We start from the raw sequence: 18,363 nt of genomic DNA, 5'->3' as shown, positions 1-18,363 counted from the left end.
TTGTGCCTGAAACAAATTAAAAGGATACATTTTTAGCAGTGACAACCTAAACAATTCTTGCATATTTGTTTCCTTCACTTTTGAATCAGACGGTGATTTTATTTGATTTTGCTTTATCTTAGTTTTTAGAGAAAGTATCTCCCTGTCACACAGGCTGGAGTGCAGTGGCCCAGTCGCAGTTCACGGCAGCCTCCAATTCTTGGGCCCAAGCGATCCTCCTGCCTCTACATCCCAACTAGCTGGGACTGCAGGTGTGCACCACCATGCCTGGCACATTTTATTATTTTTGGAGAGACGGGGTCTCATTATGATGCCAAGGTTGGTGTCGAACTCCTGTTCTCAAGTGATACTCCCATCTCCACCACCCAAAGTGCTGGCAGGCATAAGCCACCACACCCATCCTCAGAGAGCAATTTTAAATACATGACAAAAGAAGATGAGGTTTAAAATACTTACCAGCAATTATCAACTAAATCGATCATTCAATTTGGGTTTTAAAAAATTTAATCATTCATAAATTAGTACTCAAGGAATCTAATAATCTAAAGAATAGAAATAATTTACAATTTTAAAAACTGAACATTGTAACACAAGTACAATTCAAGAGTATGGTAGAATTTCTAAATCCCATTTTTTTTTTCTTTTCCTAGTACTATTGTTTTATGCTAACTGCATGCTAACTGGCCTAAATATACAAATGATTCTCTAAGGTGCATCACTACTCTCAAAGATAAACTGAAAATGTTAAAGGGAGAAACAAACGCCACCCTCATTCTAGAAATCTACAAAACCAATTGCTAAAAGTGTAGTAGAAAAAACACACACAATGTACATATGACAATATAATCTGCAGGGAAATGAATGCAAGTGCAGTTCACACTTAACTAACCTGTAAAAATAGGTTGACTTCTCTTAATTTTTCTGCAATAAACTGTGTGGCTTTTTCTTGAATTTCCTGCTCCTACTGTTGAACCTGACCACGGTCTACCATGTTCTGTTCCAACCTAAGTGCCCGTCAATTCATGACTGGATTACTAAAATGTGGTATATGCATACAAAGAATATTACACAATTGTGTATGACAATAAGAAATGACAGTGGTCTAGCACCACTTATACTTTTCCTGGATTGAGCTTGAGCCCATTATCCACAATAAGGTATCACAGGATCAGAGGAATAGCCTCCACATGTACTCACCATCAAATTGGCACTGACTGATCAACACTATGGCGCTCACACGGTAGTAATATTTTCCAGGAATTAGGGGTTTGGGGAGGGCATAAACTCACAACTAATGGACATGGTGAGCATGGTAGAGGGGAAGAGCGTGCCTCTAAACCCTGCCTGGGTGAGGCAAAGACATAAAATGTAACCAAAACGTGTGTACCCTCATAATATCCTGAAATAAAATATAAATTTAAAAAAAGTATTTTTTATGTATAACTTTTATTAGCTGGAAACAAGGTATGTTTCTAGCCTGATATTGCAAATACATTTATCATCTAGATATGTTTATATTCAACTAGATTCAACATATGGTCACAAACAAAGATTACTTTAAATTTTCTTTCAGGAACTTTGAAAAAGATTTATGTTTCTTGATACTTACTTCTTCTGCTTTCCCTTTTTCATTTTGATACAGCCTTTCTTTCAACTGATTGCATTCACCGATTAACTGCTTAATTCTATCTTCTAGCAGACGGGTTTGCTTTCCGTTCTCAGCTAGAAGGTTTTTCACAGTATCTTGAAATTGCTCTCGCATATTCATCAGTGTCTCCTCTTTATGCTCTGCTCTGCTGTGAGCGTACACCAGTTGCTCTCGAAGCAACATATTTCCTCTTTCTAGTTCAGATATTCTCTCCTCTAGATATTCCTGTTGTCCAATGTATTTCTTCACTTGATATTGTTCATTTTCATACATTTGATTGATCTTTTCCATTTGACATTCTGTTTGGTAGAGGTGTCTTTGGACACATTCCAAAGACAGAGTCTTATCTCTCAGAACATTTCTTGTGCTATGGAACTCATCTTCCAGGCTACCGATTTGACTTTGAGCCTTAGAACAGTTTTGACCAAAAGTCTCATGGTTTTCTTTGAGATCAGACACAGGTACATTTATTTCATTCCGTAAGCAAAACCACTCATGTCCTGCTCTCTGGAAAGACATTTCGACGTCTCTTCCTGACATCAGAATTTGATCAACGTATTGATCATGTATTGCAGCAGTCAGTCTAGAACTGCAGGATGCAAGTTCTGCTTGCAGTTGTTCCTTGCTCTCTTTTTCATTTTGTAGTTGAGCATTTAGCAAGGCATTCTCACATGCCAGAGCATTAAGCTGGTCACTATACTGAGATACTGTGTCTGTTAACTTTTCCACATTCTTTTTCATGGTCATTTGAAGGTTCTCATTCACTTCTTCCACAATTTTAATGTGGTTGATATACTTATTTTCTTTTTCCTCATTCTGATATTTTATTGTGGCTATTTCCATTTGTAGCATGGCTATTTCTTCATGCAACATGTCATTTGTACACATGAGAAATCGTTCTTTTTCATAACTCTGACAAATCTAAGTACAACAACGGGAACTTTTAGTTAGCACTCAATGAAATGACATATGATTTCTTCTTAAAATAAAGGAGAACGTATCCATTTATACATTGAAAATGATGCAATAAGAGAATATCCAACTGGAAATAGAAGATGGATCAAAACCTCACACTGTATAATAGAGCATAAATTCTCAAAACATCAAACATTCATTTCTGGAAAATGAATCCATGAAAGGAAAAAGGAAACCATTAGAGAATTTTTAAGAATCTCAGAATTGGAAAAGCCTTTCCCTGAATTACAACAAAATCAAAGGCATAAGAAGAAAGATTTATGGATTTGACTACATTAAAAAATTGGGTTTACACTGTAACAGCTAACCTCTGCGTTACCCATAGCAAGAGACTTAGCTTTGCATATATTTGGACAGATAAAATTTCCTTATAGATATTCTACCTTCCTAGCTATTTGTAGTCAGTGTGTATGGTACATTGGTGGACAAATGATGTATCTAGGCTTTGTCCTACACCATTTCTACATACATCAACAAACTCATTTAGTTATCACAGTTCTGAAAAGGAGAGGTTAACAATGTAGGCAAGCTGTGGAATTTCCCCCAGGTCTTCTGATTCTACCTCTACCAAATCACAGTTACTTCTCTTGTGTAAGCATATAAACACAAAGGAAGCCTTTCATTTCAAAACACCAACCATAACTAAGATAACATTGATTGAGCTCTTCTTAAGAAAATCATGAATTGCCATCACAATGGCTCTTATTTTCTCCTGGTTACAATGTTTGAAACCGTAATCAGTGTGAACAGGGGAAAATGCACTCAATCATTTTACTAGGAATAAAACAGTTATCAAAAAATTCTCACTAAGTCTATGTTATGGCATACTATTGTTTGCAAAACCTCTTTGTACTGAAATAAGACACTACTTGGAGCAAATTGTAACTCCTCTCCACAGTGAGGAGCATGGCATCCCAAATATGGTCTCTGAACTGGCTGTCCTTTTCCTCCTTAACCATCAGTGCAAGTAATAAACTAACCTCTCCATTAATATATCAAGGGAATGGAATCACTTCCCAAAACTAGAACATCTATTCTTAGTAGCAAGGGATTTGAGATTATGAAAATACCATCAATTCCTACAGAAAACATTAAAAGCCTCTGATTTGGATGAGGCCATTGTGACTATAACTACTGGACTATGGCAGAGAAATGTAACTAAATTGAGAACAATATTTTATTCAATGGGCCAAAAATGCCACCACCATCACTGCCATACATGTATAAATACACAGACACGCAGCTTAAAATACTTTATACTTTCCAAGATGCATATAGTTTGTGTTTTACATATTAATATATACACATACAAGCACACACAAACACGTATGTGAAAATGACTAAAGAAAATACCTGAGATTCCATTTCCCTCAGAGTCATTTCTGTTTCAGTTTGTGTGTAAAGTTGATTGGCCAGAATCCAACCTTGTAATGGTCTGGCATTCCGCTCTCCATATAGCTGCCTCTGACTCTCGTTGTACTTTTCTGCAAGCTAGAGATATAGTAAAGTTTTTGGTCTAATAGCATCAGGGAAAAAAGTCCAAAAAGTTAATTAAGAGTATAACCTTTAACAAAGCTGTGAAAAGCAAGAGCTTATGAAGACAAGGACTTTTATGTCTCAAGAATTACTCCAATTTTAATTGAATAAATGACAGCTAAATTCATCAAAGAACAACAATTTTAAATACACACATATATAGTACTGTGAAAAAAAATTTACAGAACATTAAACTAGTTTCATTAGAGTTTCAAAGCTATAGACCTTACTGTAATATAAAAATGCCTAAATTAACATTTTTATTAGTGATTAAACTCAACTTTCCCTTCATTGCTCCATGCAGAACGCATATACTGAACACTTATCAGATGCCAATATTTATAATAAGGAATTTTAGCTAAAAATGCCATAATTCATTTTTAAGATAACATTTTTCTTGTGTTTTAATCCTACATAACATATATTTTACCAAATTGATGTAAGCAATATTGTTGACATACAGTTAATCTGGGGAAAGGACATGGTTGAAGTTCTGACTCGGGGGCGGGGGGGGGGGTGATGGGCGGGACATGGCAATATATATAACCTGGACTTTTATACTCACATAATAAGCTGAAATATAAAAAAAAATAGAAAGTTTTACCGAAGATCAATTTACCTCAGACAAATAGTTTCTTAATATATTCATTTCTGCATTCAGTGTTTTGACAGACTCTTCAGCTTGTTGTTTCATTTCAACTTCTTTCCTGCATTCCTCTTCCTTTTTTCTTATCTCTTCTCGAGTGTTTTCATGTAACAGATCAGCATTTCTTCTCTTCTCTCCTTCTTCTTTTAAGGTACATCTGCAATTAAATACACTTATCTTTTAAAATTAGTTTTTTGTAGAAAATACAAAGTCCACTTTATGATCTGCCTCTTCATATGTTGGTCTATTATCCTAATAAAATTTCCATGCTCTTGAATATTTTTCCTACTTCTCAGGTTTTTAATTTCTCATTTCAGTCTCTTCCAAAGGATATAAAGAGTACTGATGAAAGAACTATCTGCTAACTGATAAGTTTGTGTTACTAGTACCTCTGGTAAATATTATGGAAAAGAATACTGGCAATGATCCACTAAAGATACAAGTTGAAAGTTTCCTTGTTTTCACACAGTCATAATTACCCCTCAATTAGGGCAGATCATTTCAAGTTAACTAAGTTTTAAAAAGTCACTGTTTATAAACAAGCTTAGACATTCAGTAGAAATAAATTGTCAACTTCATGACATATTGCAGGTATCCCTAACAATAATTTACCGTGTAGGAGAGCACCTTCCCATGTCTTTCACAGAACATGTATCTACAGATTACCATGATCCAGGAACAGCCTAAGGAGTCCAGTATCTATTACCCCACACCTTTTGCATTTCTTTGTTTGGTAACATGTTCAGTGTATCTTGCTCATTATTTTATATTTCATAAAAAATTTTAAAATCTGCTTTGGAACAAGAGAAGATCTAATATTTAATTAAATAACATAGGATAATATGTATTTTAACATAGAACTTTGAATTAACTTTATCTCTGTATGAGAGAGTGATGTTGAAGAAACAAATCCGTAATTATGTTCCATGTTACTTTTTGTTCCATGCATATTCAGAATAAAAGCATATAAAATTTTTAAAATTCATTCTGGGTTGAGAAAAATGGCCATTTCACATTCTGTTCAATTGTAAATTAATATGAAGTTTCTTGAGAAAAAAATATCAATATTGATCAAAGATCTTTCTTTAAAAGTTCCTATACTTTCACCAAAAGTTCTACATTGAAGAATTTATTCAAAGTAAATAGTTAGAAATGTAGGAAAATATTTATATCAAAGCTGTTCCTTGTAGCATTGATTATAATACAGAAAATTTTAAAATTCAAAATATAATTTCTGGAATAATGAGATTTCCAAATTTTAGACTTCTATGTAGCCATTAGCATTAAGTAGTAAAAGAATATGCATTTGTTTATTAGTAGACATATTCACAGTTTATAACTTACTGTCTTACTTTGAAGAATTTCACACTCTACAACATCACAGATTTTACCCCTGTTAAACCCCAGAATGGAAGTAGCAATTACTCAAATTCTCCTGTAGATCTTTAGTGTGAAGTAAACAGTACATGCAAACATTTCTTTAAAACTAGGATGTCATACCTCAAAGTAGAGAGTTCACATTCCCATACGGCTTTTTCATAATTTAACTGTGACATTATTTTTTTGGCTTCATAGAGCTCATCTTGCAGAACGCTAACCTCGTTTTCCATTTTTCCAATTTTTATTGTGAGTCTTTCACACTCATTGCTTTTAAGTTCTACTAATCTTTGCTGGGAAAGAATGGCATCTTGCATTTTCAATAGGATAACAAAATCTGTATTAGGGAGAAAACAATAAAGATATAAAATACATGAGTACTTTTGGGATATAAAGGACTGCACATTTAACAGTCACTCATTCATACAATGAACAAATATATAGCAAGGGCCTGCAATGTGGAGGACCTTACACCCAGCTCTGAAGATAAAACAGATAAGACCTCTGTTCTTATTTAAATACTTTAAGTGTGGTCAGGAACAAAGACAATTATAAATTCAGATAGATGCTATAAGTAAAGAGAGTTCTATGAGCACTTAAGAAAAACTGATCTACACTGAGCCCAGCGAACTGTCTCTGAGGAAGGGATGGCAACACTGAAAAACAGAAGATGAAAGGAAGCAGTTGAGCAAAGGGAGAAGGAAAACATTCCAGCCACTCTACAGCCTGGGCTGAAGCTCCACTGCAATCTGCTTCCAGCCAAGTTGGAGGAACAGGTGCTGATTGACCTTCTTACCTGAAACAACCAGAACAAAATAGACAAGGCACATTAAACAATGATTTTCAGGACAGTGGACTTCAAGCAATGGAGACCATGATCCCCGAAAGAAAGGAAACAAGTGAGCTAAGCCTTATGAATGCCTCAGCCCTCTGCCTTGACAGACGTTCCAGGCCATGACTGAGGGAGGAAAAACCTCAGGTAGAGTCTCCCAGACTCCCCGAGTTGAGGTGATGAAGCTGAGAGTCTGGTAAAACCAAGGCAGAGAGAGATCACAGGACAGAACACTGGATAGGAGAGAATAGCACAGGGAAAGAAACCTGGAGACCTGCAGAGATCCCCTGTCGGGTATTTAGTAGAGTAACGAACAGTGCATGTGTGCTAGGAAACTACCTAAACCAAGGGTGGGGGGTGGGGAAAAGCTAAAAGAAATAGAGGAAACCATGCCTGGTGTTCACACAGAGCCAGGAAGAGTGGCCATTCCCATGAGCCAGGCTGGGAAAAAAATCATACTAGCAAAAAACAAGCAAATTAAAATTTTAAAAATATTTACAACTTCATCAAACAATGAAATACAGATAAAACTGGTAAAATCAAGAAAACCTATACACTGAAAACTATACAATATCACTGAAATAATTAAATTCCATTATATAATTGGAAAGATACCATCTGGTGCCAGAACAGTTGAATATCAATAACCAAAAATGAACTCAAAATGGAACCATAGATCCAAATATTAATATAAGCCCTAAAACTAGAAAACTTCCAGAAGAAAGCACAGGAGAAAGTCTTTGTGATCTTATGCTGGGCAAAGACATTTTAGACATGCTATGAAAATCAAAATCCATAATTGAACAAATAGATAAATTGGACTTCATTAAAACTATAAACTTTTTCTCTTTATAAGATACTACCAACAGAAAGAAAAGTTAAACCACAAACTGGGACAAAGTCCTTGCAGAAAAAAAACAAAACAAAAACATTGTTAATAAAGTAAAAGTATCCAAAATGTATTTTAAAAAACCTCCAAAAAGATAGTTCACAAAGAAGTCATAGAGATGGCAAGTAAGCATATGGGAAGATGCTCAAGGTTATTAGTTATTAGGATAATGTATATTGAAACCATTATGATATGCACAATACACACCCACCAGAATGCCTAAAATTTAAAAATTCTAAAAAATGGCACAACATGGTGTTTGTGGCAATACAGCGCAACCGGAACTGTCAGATACTGCTGATGGCAATGAAAAACTGTACAAATACTTTGGAAAACAATTGAGTAGTTTCTTAATAAAGGAATAGAAAGGGGCATGAGGAGACTTTTGTGAGTGATGGATGTTAACTATCTTGACAGTGGTGATGGTTTAATGTCTCCATATGTGTCCAAAATTATCAAAATGTATATTTTATCTATGTATTTATCATATATTAATTATGCTTCATGAAAGCCATTGATTAGAGCGACAAGCATCTAAGATGGTGGCTGGAACACAGAGAGAAAGAAGGGTAGAAAATTATGCAGTATAATGCTGGAGAATTGAGATCTTTAACCTTATAGCAATGAAAGATGATAGCTGCGTTTTAAGCAAGGGAGGACCATGATGAGATCTGGAGTTTTCAAAATATATAATTATAGTTGAAGAATAGACCACAGTTTGGGCAGCTAGGGTAGAAGGGAAAACAGTTTTAAGTGTATTCCAATATTCTAGGTGGGAGTTAATGGCAACCTGCCCTTGGCTATAGGTAGGAGGAGAAGCAGAGTCAACAAAAAGACTGGGCATGCCATTCACACAGAGAAAAACACAGTGGAATTATCATAACTCTTCAGCTGAGAGTGCACAATATACATTAGTTCTAATTGTACATTAACATAAAGTATATTTCTGGGATGAACTCGTGACTATAGCACATCAGTGCTGTATGGTGCAGTGCTAAGCAATGGGTACATATATGTTACTTAGGATACGTAAGAAGGTCTTACATTTATACAATGGTTCTACCTTTACAATACATTCCAAGCTGTTCAACAAGCAAGATAAAATGCTGATAGTAAGAGGAAGGCAACTCACAATCCTCTGGGGCTGTTGCAGATGACCAAGTTAAGTCATCATGGTCACCCATAGACTGTATTTGTTCTTTCACCTACAAAATAAATAACACTGCTTCAATATGTCTCCAAATACTCATAGCATAAAAAAATGTACAGAAGTGCTAGTTATCCAACTTTTATATGAATAAAATCATAGGTTCTTCTAAAAGAAATGGATTTTTGTTCGAAGGATACCTTTATCGATGCCTACTGCTTCTTACCACTTTTTCAAAGCAAATGACTTTACAACAAAATGTCCACTATTTTCTTATTTTATGTTGTATAATACATATTCTAACAATATTTTTGATAATTTATTTTTAAATACCTTGTTCTTTTCATTAGGTGTTTTCTTTGCAGGCCTGGAAAAACACAAACAATTTCTTTCAGACAAACAATAAATATATGAAATACAAAGAATAGCTAAAACTTTTGTATATATAAAATGTCTAATTTTTATATGATAAAATTCATATGTAAATTTATTTCTCCTCTTCAAAATGTTACAGGTAATTATATTTACAGGCAATATAAAATATAATAATTTTTACAAGGAAGTTTAAATGATAGAAAGTAATATGAAGAGATACAGAAAATATATTAATAATATAACAAAGAATTAAATTTAGATCAAGCTTTCTGACATTCAAAACAAAAGGAAACACATCTTAGCTACATTATTTGATAGAAAGAAATCTATCAGGGTATTTTTATTGTGATTATTCTCCTTTTCACTAAAAACAAGCTTTTACTGGCACTGAAACCTACTTGGGAAATCATACTTATGTCCTTATATGAGGGAAACGTTTTTCTCATGATGGTATTAGCTAGCTCATTCCGAACTTATTATGCAGATACTATGCATTATTTTAAGCACTGTGCATGTGGTAAACTCACTTTTGTCCTCACCAAAATCCTGTGAGGTAGGTGACACATTAGGTATTTTATAAAGGAAGAAGCTAAGCACAGAAAGGCCACAGAACTTGCTCAAGCCCATAAAGCTTGTCCGTAGAAGACCCAGCATTCAAACCCAGGTTTCTGACTCCAAAGCATGGGTTTCCCCATGTGATGTGAAAGTAACATTTATTTTTAAGTGTTTTAAGTGGGATGATAGCAGAGGAAACAATATTATCATTCCATTTCTTTCCAAAATCATACATAATAATTTCTAAACCTTACAAATGTTTTCTTAAAAGGTTTTATACTCAACCAATTTTGGAAACCTATTTTAATAAACTAAACATTTATTTTTTCTACAGAACGTCATCAGCAAGCATTCATTTATCTATTCAACTGTTCATTCATGCATTCAACAAATACTTATTCAGCATGTAATACATGTGAATGACATTGTTGGTACAATGAAACTTTATTTTATACTTTAGAACTTTATAATCCAGAAGTAATAATCTGTGGTAGATCATAATAGTTTGCTTTTTTATTGTACATGAAGAAAGCCCTCCCCACAATCTAAATAATTATAAAGTTGACACATATACCTGATACTTTAGAGCACCTTACCAAATCATAGGTATTTATTATGCTACTGGCAAAGGTACTGTAATATATACATGGTCAAAAAGAAATGTTTAAACTGTAATAAATATGCCTTAAGTGTCTGTGTGTTTTTACTACACTTTTTAAAAATCCTATCTATTACAGTTTAATTTTTAAGTCATCATTGGCATCTTTATTTTTTTTTTTATTTATATATATTTTTTTTATTTCAGCTCATCATGGGGGTACATAAGTTTAGGTTATATACATTTTCCATGTCCCACCCATCCCCCCGAGTCAGAGTCCCAAGCGCGTCCGTTCTCATTCTCCAGACAGTGCACCTGGCACTCATCATTTAGTCATACCTCCATCCCCTCCCCCCCCCCACCTCCCTGGGTCTGCACCTTCAAGCATGACCATTCCCCAGAGGGTGTGCAACGCACTCATCATGTAGGCATACACCCATCCCCTCCCCCCACCCCCATCCCAGTCTGATATCCAATTGGTATCCTTCCCTGATGTACATTTAGGTGATGATCAGGGAAACCAGTTTTCTGGTAAGTACATGTGATGCTTGTTTTTCCATTCTTTGGATACTTCACTTAGTATAATGGGTTCCAGCTCTCTCCAGGAGAACCAAAGAGATGTCGTATCATTGTTATTTCTTATGGCTGAGTAGTACTCCATGGTATACATATACCACAGTTTACTAATCCATTCGTGGATTGATGGGCACTTGTGAAAACCCAAATATAAAATCATCCTCATATAACTATCTAATCTTTGACAAAATAGACAAAAACATACTCTGGGGACAAGAGTCCCTATTCAATAAATGGTGCTGGGAAAACTGGATAGCCACATGTAGAAGACTGAAACAGGACCCACAGATTTCACCTCTCACAAAAATCAAATCACGGTGGATAACAGATTTAAACCTTAAATGGGAAACAATTAGAATTCTAGAAGAAAACGTAGGAAAGACTCTTACAGACATTGGTCTAGGCAAAGAATTTATGAAGAAAACCCCTAAGGCAATCGCAGCAACAACAAAAATAAACGACTGGGACCTGATTAAATTAAAAAGCTTCTGCACAGCCAAAGAAATAGTCATGAAAATAAACAGACAGCCTACAGAATGGGAAAAAATTTTCGCATACTACACATCAGATAAAAGACTGATAACAAGAATCTATTTAGAACTCAGGAAAATCAGCAGGAAAAAATCAAACAATCCTATCAAAAAATGGGCAAAGGACATGAATAGAAATTTTTCAAAAGAAGACATAAGAATGGCCAAAAAACACATCAAAAAATGCTCAACATCCCTAATCATTGGCATCTTTAATTCAATTAGAAAATTTCATTTCTGAACCAGTTCTGAAGAAATAACATCCTACTATAAAATCATACATGAATAGAACTTCTAAGGACAATTAGTTTACTACAAATGCTTAAAACGTAATGTATGAAGGTTTCTAGTGCTCAGACATGTAAACAAAATTAAATTTCCTTCTCTACTTGGTCATTCCCAACAGCATACAAATATATTCTCTAAAAGCTTCTAATTTAAAATAAAGAAATAAAACTCCCTTGAATCCCACATTCTTCTTCAGTTATTACCCATTTCTCCATTGCCTTTCCCAGGAAAATGTCACTCAAGAGCTGTCCATGCTGTCCACTACAGTCAGGGTTCCATGGTAACCATTTATTGAAACTGCTCCTTTCTTGAGCTACTTCACTTAGGACAATGGTCTCTAGTTCCATCCACTCTATAATAAATTGCAACTAGCTAAGGGGCACACACAGACACACAGGGAACTGAAGTCATTGGAAATCAAGCAGGGGGAAATAGGGAAAGGGGCACAGACCGCCCTGAAGGGTATACTGAACACTGCTCAGAGGATACGGGCACACTCACAGCCCTGACTCAAGTTTTACAAAACCCACCCATGTAACAAAAACATTTGTACTCTCTTAATATTTTGAAATGAAAAATAATAATACTTAGCTTAAAATACAAAAAAAAAAAAAAAGAAAGAAACTACTGCTCTACTCCTTGTCCAAGTTCACTTGTCCTCATCTTAATCAATCATTTCACAGCATGGATACAGTTGAGCATTCTCTAGTTTTGGCAGACAACACTATTATATTTCCAGTAAAAGTAATCACTGCTGACATTCTTTCACAAGGACATAAAGGACTTAGAGATTTTATGTTCCTTCATTCTATTTCACTTCAGGCGCTGTCATCACTCACACCTCCAGGTACTAAACTGGCCTTCTCATACACTGCTCGTCACAGACTCGTTTGAGGTCTGTTTTTCATTTTCATTTTTCTTTACTTCCCTTATATGCAATGCAGGACCAGTACTTTAAAACAAACACATAAAAGAGATAATGTTTTCTAATAATTCTATTGACAATATATAAAAGGGAATTTTTTATAAACTTCTACATCTTCTCCATTTCAATTCACTTATTAATTTAAAAAAATATTATGAAGCACCAACAATATGCAAAGAAATACATATTCCTTGCTTCAAAAAAAAAGGTCAAATGCAATTATGATACAGTGTGATACACAAGACTGAATCTTTTTGAAAAGTTCTACATGAGCCCAGGGAAGGCTTCACAGAACAGACAAAATACATAAAAGAAGCTCACCAGGCAAAAAGTAGGAGAAAGCCAACCAACTTAAGGAAAGAATGTGAGTACCAAGATGAGGCACAGGGTGTCTAGGTGTTTCTTAGGAACTTGAAAGGAAAAGTGTAAAATACATAGAAGCAAATGCTGAGAGGTGAACGCTACACTGACCTTGAATCCTACACTGAAAGCTGGGAGCTCACTGCCTACAAGAAATGATTCTTAGGCATAGGAGCAATAATTAGATTTGTGCTATATTTTTGGTTTTCTGTTTAAATATGACAATGTTTCACTTCAAAAGTTATAAAATAGCATGAAGCACACATAACATGAATGTAAGAAATCGGCAAATATCTTAGGGGAAATCCTTACTTTTAGAATACCTATATATCATTCTATATAGGATTTATAAATGGTAATATTGTGATGAATTATAATTTTGTTTGAAAATAAAATAATTTTTTGACTTTTATATACTTTTAGCCTAGCTAATTCTAATGTAAATAGTAAGATATACCAACAGAAAAGTGTATTTACTTTTTTGTGGAATAAACACATGTGTAAGAAAATCACTATCATATACGTATATGAATTTACAAAGAAACCAAAATTTCCCACAGGAGATTATGTTAGGAGTTGAGCATGAGCCTTTAAATATATCAAAAACAAAAACAAAAGTAACAGCTATAAAATGAATCATGTAGATAACTGTTCTGTTTAAGACTAAGCAGGCCAGAAAGAAAAGGGGGTTGGGGAGAAATCTTCCTGAGAGCAATTATCAAACAACTGCTCTTGACTCAAACTGCAAAATAAGTTTACGATTCTAGAATAACAAATAGTTTTCATTTTGAACATAGTTGATAGAAGGCTGATTACAACACAAAATGTCTGGTCCTCACACTTAGAAAATGACTGATCTGTAGCCATGGTAACAAATAGCCACCCCCAAGTAGTTTTAAATCTAGTCAATCCATCAGTGACCACTGGCCTCATTCACCAATCAATGTCAGCCACTTGCTTCTGAGAGACAGCCAGTCAGACACAAACTCATTCCAATAAACATGCCTGGGAGTGCCCAGCACTCAACCACTGTGTCACTCAAATAACCGTGCTAGTACAGATGATGTCAACCCATGTATTCCTCTGAAAGGCTGCCAGTCCTTCAATGCCACTCTTCCCAAAACCCTGTGTAAGATCAGCAACTGCTCTGTCAGAAGAAACTGCCTCACCAGCATAGCTCTCTTAGTAGAGAAAGCAATAAATTCCAACTTCATCTTCTTATTTCAGATATTGAAGGCTCACCATTCTTTGGAAAGAATTGTTAAGTCCATTAAAATTACCTCACTTATATTTTACTTTTCTTAATAAACACAAATGAAGTTTGCAATTCCTTTGATCTGTCTTACCATATGTAAAACAATCATCATTACAGTAAAAGAGTAACTACTGAGTAAACACATTATTGGGCTTTTCTCCCCAAATGAAAACAAATAAATATACAGAATATAGCTTATTAAAGTGTACATAAGAATTCAAAAATGCATAATCGCTAGGTAAAGTTGTCACAATGAACCCATGTCACACTTTTAAATGAGATTTAGTCTAATGATTAAAACAATACCCACAGGGTAAACTCCATACACTCAGTTAATACAAGTGTATGGAGTAGGTCCTTATGACATTACATGCTAGGCTGTTTTCCAGACACAGGGGTATGGCAGTGAACACGCAAAAGTCCTATCATGAGAGTGAAGGAAACACACAATGACAGTAAACAGAACAGCTGGGCAAACTGCATCATATGTTAGAGGAGAAAAGGTAAAGCAGTATAATGAAATGTTTATGTGTTGGAGAAGAGGCATGGTGGAAATGTTAGCATGTCTAGAAGAAGCCTTGCTGAGAAAACAGTTGTTAAGGAAAGAACTGAAGAAATAGACAAAAGGAGGCCAGAAAGATTTCTGAGGGAAACCATTTAAAATAGACAGAACTGCCAAGTACAGAGGTGTGCCTGTAGAGTTTAAGGAATAGTGAGAAGTTCAATGAGGGAGTAGCAGAGCTAAAGGGATTTAAAAAAATGGAAAATTAAGGCAGAGGGACTAAAGATCAGATCATGTGCTTCCTTTTAGGTATTAAGAAGAATGGTGACATATACTCTGACTGAAATGGGAGGCAATTGGGATGTTCTGAGCAGAGGAATGACATCCTCTGACTTGTTTTAATATGAGCACTGGGTTAAGCACTGATGGAAAGAGGACTAGAAAAAAAAGACCATTTAGGAGTGCGTTACACTCACCTAGACAGCAGATGGTGGTGGCTTAGACATTGGTGGTGGCTTCACCAATCTGTGAATGGTTTCTGCATCTATTTTGAAGGAAGACCTGACAAGATTTGCTGACAGATTTGGTATGAGATGTCAGAGACAGAGAGGGAGAAAAAAAGAGGGAATGAGAGAGAGAGAGATGTCAAGGATTACACCAAGGTTTTTGCCAGAGTAACTGAAAGGGTTCCCATTAACTCCGGTAGGAAAGACTCCATGATGAGGGTGAGGTATAAGAAAGAACATCAATAGCTCAATTTTGGACCTCGTAAGCTGTGATACCTAATAGCTAACCAAAGAGGGAGGTCAAGTAGGCAGTTTTGTCTATAGGTCTGGAATTAAGAAAATCATTAGCACACACAAGGTAGTAAAAGTCATGAGAAAGAAGCCTGAGGACTGAGCCCTGGGACACTTCAATGTGTGAAAGGTGGGGTGTGAGGATGAACACACAAAACAGACTAAGATGGATGAACTAGAAAAGAAGGAGGAAAAACCAGGTGAGTGAGTGATACCCTGAAAGTCAAGGGTAAAAGGGATTATGGAGGAGAGGGTTTTTCACTGGAGAAAAGATTGCTGACAGAGTGAGTAAAATGAGGTCTCAGAAATTATATCTAGATTTATTAAAGTGAAAACCAGTGGGAACTTTGAGAAAACCAATTTTGCACTAGAGGTGGGAGTGAAAATTGCTGGAATGAGTTCAAGAGTGAATGGCAAAGAAATTCAAGTCCATGTGCAGACACTAGGCAGTTTTTTCAAGGCCATCATACCTAAGTGGCATGATCATGGGCACTCTAATGTTCTTCTTGTTTAGCTATATATTTCAATCACTATAAAATAATTATATAGCATATTTTCACACTTTAAATGTTTCCAAATTGTATACATATGGCATTTTAAAAAACGCCAGACCAAGGTATTAAAGAATAAATTCACAAAAATTATAGAATTACAAGATCCTATGAACATTTCTAGATCATATAAGCTGATTTTTGCTTGTACTTTTGCCCATACTTATAAGAAAGACCACAGAAACACCAAAACATTCAAAAGTAGTATTTTTGCCTTTAGAAACATCATCCAATTGCAGGATATTTTATACTCATCAAATATAGAAAGCAATCACTCATACTAAAATACTGATTCAAGGACAGGAATGAAAGGGGTAAATGCACAAAATAATCTCATTTTTAAACTGAATGTTTGTAACATATAAAGTCACTGTAGAAAATACGGTATGATGCATACTGACATATATTTAAAAGGAAGGTTAATGCCATGAATTCAGGCTATCTTTACAAAGAAGATTCACCACATTAGCAGCACCTTGGTGTTGGCACGGGGGTCAGCAAATTAGTGTCTTGGGGCCAAGTCAAGCACGCTGCCTGTTTTCATAAGTAAAGTTTAATTGGGACACCACCATGTCTATTTATTTACTGTCTATCACAGTTTGTGGACTACAATGAACAGAGGCCCTGTGGTTCACAAAGCCTAAATCATTTACTATCTGGCTTTCTACAGAATGAGGTGGCCAATACCTGGTTAGTAGATTAAAGATCCTTTGATGTATTTTAGTAAGTTTTACCCAAAATATGAAAATGTTTATATGGGATATGGATATGCAATCCCTTGGCAATATCTGGATTAATGTGAGGATCCAGCAGGTGAGCACTCATGCATTGAGAACAAAACCCCAACAAATCAATAATTAGCAATTCTGTTGGGAACAAGGTAGAGCTGCAGTGTAGCATGCGGCATCCTTTTGAACCTCAGCAGATATTACAAGAATTCTAACATAATTTGCTTAAGATGTGTCATCAAACTATATGCTTTAAATATCCGTCAATTGTGAAGTAATCAGTACACTACAGATCTAACTTTGTTGTTTAAATGGTTGCATATGACATTATTATATGGACATGACAATGTAACTATTTCCTTCTTGATTGGTATGTAGACTACCTCGAAGTTTTTGAGATGATGATGTTACAGTAACTATCTTTAACATGCATATACATGTATGCACGTAACACACTTGTATAAATATTCTGAACACACATATATTATAGATCTTTGACATACATAGGCTATTTTATGAATATATTGGCTTCTTGTATGTTATATACAATATAGAATAAATGTCCTTAACTCGTATGTGTTTACATGTGTTTCTACAAGTCATGTTTTCCTGCAGCATCTAGTCCCAGATCCTAAGTTCCTGGTAGGCCAAAGGAGTGACATATTTGAAGTGTTGATACATGCTACTAAATTACACTTCAAAAAGGATTTGTCAATTTTATTTACCAACAGTGTATCAAAATGCATTTTCCTCACATTTGCCAACACTGCTAATCTTTTAATAAAATGCCAGTATCATTGGAAAATATGTTACATCATTAATGTGCATTTTTCTGATCACCGAGCAAGGCTGAATATACCTACGGAAAGCATAAAATTTGTTAATCATGAATATTAGTCCAATTAGAATTAATTGTATAGCACAATAAAATTATCTACTGTTAAATATTGCTACAGGCTTACCTATCACACACTTCATTCTCCATCCTAGGAAATTGCCAACTGTCAGTTTTTCTACTCTTTCTTTCTTGAAGTAATGCGTCATCGTCACTGTCATCACCAGCACCATCACATAGGTTTTCTGATGCTGCCATTTTATTGCTTTTGTGCTTCTCCTTTTCTTCAACCTTTAATGAAAGCTTGATAGTACGAATAATTGTTATTACCTTATCAATAAAAATAACTTTTTCTCTTTTCATTGATTTTATCCCTTGACTCACCTTAACTGTCATATTTTTAATCATTAAATATTTTGTGCTTACTTGAATATTATT

Source organism: Lemur catta, unplaced genomic scaffold, assembly GCF_020740605.2.
Source record: "Lemur catta isolate mLemCat1 unplaced genomic scaffold, mLemCat1.pri scaffold_63_ctg1, whole genome shotgun sequence".
NCBI lineage: Eukaryota > Metazoa > Chordata > Mammalia > Primates > Lemuridae > Lemur > Lemur catta.
Note: the sequence above shows the minus strand (reverse complement) of the source record.